Source organism: Propithecus coquereli, unplaced genomic scaffold, assembly GCF_000956105.1.
Source record: "Propithecus coquereli isolate 6110/MARCELLA unplaced genomic scaffold, Pcoq_1.0 Scaffold40, whole genome shotgun sequence".
Taxonomy (NCBI): Eukaryota; Metazoa; Chordata; class Mammalia; order Primates; family Indriidae; genus Propithecus; species Propithecus coquereli.
Window position 1 is genome coordinate 1,988,260 of NW_012149730.1, and position 4,954 is coordinate 1,993,213.

Consider the following 4,954-nt stretch of genomic DNA (forward strand, 5'->3'; position numbering starts at 1 on the left):
AGAAATCTAATGGAATCTACCAAAAAACTACTAGAACTAAATAATAAATAAATGAGTTTTATCAAGTTTCCAGATTACAGGATCAATATTCAGAAATCAGTTGTATTTCTATATACTAGTTATGAATACTCAGAAATTAAAATTTACAATACTATGTACATTACTAACTAGCACAGGAAAGCATAGGGACAAATATGACAAAAGACATATAATAGGGCCATGGAGGAGCATGGAGACCTCTGAGAGGGTGGCCATGGCTGTCTGCACAGTCCTGGTAGCCTTAAGGGGAGCCATCACTGCCTAGGGACTGTAGGGGCCCTAGGGATCCTGGCTGAGGGGCAGAGGGGCAGCCAGACCCAAGTGCTGATGCTGCCCGCTGTGAACAACCTGTTCTGGGACAAGCAGACCAACAACCTGTGCACCGCATGCAGCTGTGGCAAGATCCTGCCCAGCAGCCCCATGCTCAGTATGCACCTGGTCAAGAGCCAACACCTGCAGGACAGCAAAGTAAATCCAACAAAAAGAAAAGATTTGAAAACTCTACAGAAATTCTATTGGTGTCTAATTGAAGAAAGTCCGAGGCCATGACAAACCATTTTCTTGATTTTTCTATTGTAACACAGCATTTTATGAAAATACATGCTGAGAAGAAGTATAAATATAGTAAGTGCAGCAATTTGTGTGGTATGGAGTGGGATCACATTACAGTTCCACATCTACGGAACTGGCCATGAGATCTGTGCGGAACACCGGCATCCACCTAGTACGAAAATGAAAATGGAGAACTGTCTGCAAAGCCAGATGTTGCACAGTAAGACCATTGAATCACTGAGCAACCAGCCAATCTCTAGACCAGAAATAAGGCTAATTAGCCTCTTTTGAAGACTCTTGCAGCTCTGCTGCCAGAAAGCAAACTCTTTTAACACCTCCGAGATATTCCCAGAAGTTGCTTCTACCAGTGCCCAAAGTGGCTTTGGTTAAACTACCAGTGATGCAGTTTTCTCCTATGCCTGTCTTTGTGCCCACAGCTGACTCCTCTACCCAGCCTGTGGTATTAGGTGCCCATCAGGGCTCTGCCACAGGGGCTGTGCACTTACTGCCCTTGTCGATAGGAACCCTTATCCTTGGCCCAGATTCAGAGGCTTTCTCTCCTAAGGAGAGCCCACCTCTTTCTAAAATTGAGCCGTTAGTACAGATGTTTAAGTGAACTTGAGTAAAAACCCATCTTATTCTTTACAGAAACTAGGGAACATATGTCAAAAGAACAGAATTTCTTCAATCAACATACTGATAGAACTACCTTATGCCTCATATAGCTTTATGCCTTCTTCACAGTGGGCCAGCCCTGATTCCTCTGTGTGGTCTTGTTCTCAAACTGATTTGTGGTTTGATTCTCAGTGTCTCTTCCCATAACTGTTCAGCTCTAAGGTAATGTCATCTAGAGGTGCTCAGACTGGTGTGTTCATAGATGCTTGTTTCCAGTCAGGTGGGGACTCCAGAGAAACTCAAGCCAAAGGGACTCAAAGATCCACAGATTACCACATACACATGGACCAACCCAGAATGTGCAGAGACATTATTGAGACTGTTTATTCGTAATACAACGTTGCTACAGATAACCTTATAATATAAGCCACAGTTTAGTAGCAGAGACAGGAAAGTCATGGTTTGTTACCTCAGAATGACCCTAAGACACTGAGAAATCTGCAACAATTATACACTTCAGTGTACAAAATAGTATGCTTCCTTCACAGGACATGACAGATAATCAAACACAAACCACAGATTTACTAAGTATTTAGAAAACATCCTGTCAAGTAATCTGCCTTGTCAGACATTGGATAATCGTAGTATATTGTCTGACACCAATCCGGGACCTAACATGAATCCTAGACCTGACTCTCAGTTACCGTCTTGCCCAATGCAGAATCCCGGAGTAGATTTTAAAATCGAAGAGTTCTTTTTCAGCCTCAAATATCCAGGTTCAACCTGAAGACAGTGAACTTAGCACCATGAACACTGAACAAATCTTGGAATCGCTGGACACAGAGAGCCAAAATGACTTCCTACTCACAGACACCTCTGCTCAGTCCCATAGATGGAGGGGAAATTCTAACTTCTTAGGCCTTGACATGTTTGATATGCAGACACATACTTATATTTCTTTTTAGACATTAGCACTCATCTACCTCCAGGAAGTATTCTGAAATGCTCTGGCTTTTCCATGGGTGCTGATTCATCACACAGACACCCAAAATTTGTGCTGCTAAAACATACCAGCTGTAGAAAGTGAAGTTCAGTTGAACAGTATAGAAACACAGACCTTGAGTTCTGGTTTTGAAACCATGGGGACTTTGTTCTTCACCAGCAACGAAACTCAAACAGCAAGGGACACCTTTCTTCCAGCCTATTTGTCCTGAAACATGATCGAGTCTCAGTTCAGCTCTGTAGAAACCCAGACGTGTGGTGAACTACACAGTCTCCAACTTCGAAAAGTGAAGTGTATGTATGTGATGGCATTTACCATGTCCTTCTGGATTTAGAAAATGGGGAATAGGGACAATAGTATTAATTCTGTTGAACGTAGTTGATGATGCAATTGCTTAGATTCTTTGCTGCTCTTTGTCTCTCGTACATGTAAACATGAAATCTGGGTATAAATCTGAGTGTATTATAAAGTGAAGATGTAAATATAAAAATAATTGCTTTCATGTTGCCTACATTTGCCCTTTCAGAGCTACTTTTTCCATCTTTAAAAAACATATGTTCAACACTTATAAAACCCATAGAGTCATTTAGCTGAAGCCAAGCTTAGCAGATACTAGGGTATAAACTTTTCAATTCTTCAAAATATTTTAGTTGAAGTGTAACGTACTAAACTTAATTTGCACCTAAAATATTTTGACACTGCCTATTAGAAAATTCTGTTTCCCGCTTATAATATCTAAAGAAATCTGATATTGCCACCATGAGATTTAAACAACAGTGCATCTGTGGCTTTAGTCTCCTGCTACCTACAGTATCAACTGTTTTGACATCTCTTTTCCGATTTGAAAATACCAAGGAAAACTACAACTCTCTTTAGTTTTTCAGGTAATTTTCAGGTAGTCAATGCTACCCTTCTCTACATAAGTTCTTATTGATACCAACGTAAGTGTATTTTCCTCATAAGAGGTGTGTTGTTGTAAAATTACTGCCTAGAGAAAGAGCAGCACACACTTAGCATAAACAGAGATCCTTCTGTATAAGGGTAAGTCATTCAAACCATGGGAACTTGAGGTTGGCTATTAGTTCATCCGTGGGTGTGTTCTACCAATATCCTGTCTGTTCTCCACAGTAGGCCAGCGTGCGGCTCTGCACCCACAGGCTAGATCTGAGTTTTGTCATTCTAAAAGTTAAAGAAGAGTGGGAAGAGAAAAGGACAGTCCCTCCCTAGATTTCAAAACTTTGCACTTCTGCTAAGCTTGATAAGACAAGAGTGCAATCTATAATTATTTTAAAGTAAATTTTCTTCCATTTACCACTCGTCATCTTTTCCTTGAATAAGAAAAGACATTGTTCAAGCTAGGACATTGTCTGTGCCTTGAGGCTAGCAATTATAGAATGGATCCATCCAATATATGGTATTTTGCATTTTGGTGCTTAATTTTTCTAAAGAAAGTAATACCAAACAGTCTTCTTTGAAGAAAACAAAGGTGAACATATTGTTTCAATAATTGAGAATATTTTCTGTGTTTTGAGATGGGAGCAGGATCAAGTATGTTTTGGGGGTTTTCTTTATTTAGGAAATCCTGAATTCTTAATTGTTGGCCAAATTTTAGGCAGGTAAGAATCAGTGCAGCCTATAAGTTCTCTAGTTTACCAAAAAAATGCACTCAGTTCTGGTGTTGATGGCTAAATCCTCAAAATAAAACCTAAGAGGGGACTAATGATTCATTAAAGTAAATTGATGGTTTTGTTACTAATTCCCATCCATACATCTAATACAAAAGAAGTGCTGGTAATGGATAAATAACATGTCCTGGGCAAATGAGCTTAACCTAGTAGACAAAAGTTTGCTTTGGTCACAGTTTCCTATGAATATCAGTTTCAAAACACACATCAAGCCTTAACTTAGAATTTCATTATGTTTTAGAACTGTCATGTCTTATTGTTCAAAATTCTATGTAAGTCCTACAAATAAAGGGATGATGAATGTTTATGACTTTTTGTAAATATATATGCAGTGATCTATGGCTTTGAAAAATCGTTTTGTTTGTGCGACAGTGTTTTTTAATCCACCCAATGTATTTACAGAAAAATGGAGCATGTTAATAGTTCTTCACGTAGAAAGGCTATTTCTCCTCAATATGTTAGTTCCTGAATTATTTGTAAAATCTAAAATTCAGTGATTAAAGAGAAGCTATAATTCTAAAAACCAGATAGGCAAGACCTACATGGTGAAAAAAAAAATTTAGAGAAATTACAGAAGTCCTAAACAAGTAGAAAAATGTATGGTTTTTAGTCAAAAGACTCAATATTAAAGAATATAAATTTTTCTCAAATGCATGTATAGATTTAGTAAAATGTCTACCAGAGTCCCGGCAGGATTTCTTGTACAAATTTTCAAGATGAATCTAATATACTGATGAAAATGCAAAAGATGCATAATAGCCAAAAACAAGTTTGCAAAAGGAGAACAAATGTGGAGGTCTACCACTATCTGATTCTAAGACTAAATTTAGAACTTCAGTATCAGGACAGTGTGCTATTGTTGTCAAGACAGGCAAGTAAAGGGAGTGGAACAGAGATACAGAAATAAACTCATCACATATGGACAGCTGATTTTGGACAAAGGTGCAAAGGTAATTAAGTCAAGAAATAATAGGCTTTATAACAAATGATGTTGGAATAATAGGATATACATGAGGAAAACAAAAGAAGCCTCTGGTCCTGATACTATTCAAAAATTGAA

The 4,954-nt window shown here is 38.4% G+C and overlaps 1 pseudogene; it reads left to right on the forward strand.

Moving 5' to 3' along the window:
* The first annotated feature begins 408 nt into the window (after window positions 1-408).
* LOC105817167 lies at window positions 409-2,543 on the forward strand (annotated as a pseudogene).
* The last annotated feature ends 2,411 nt before the right edge of the window (window positions 2,544-4,954 follow it).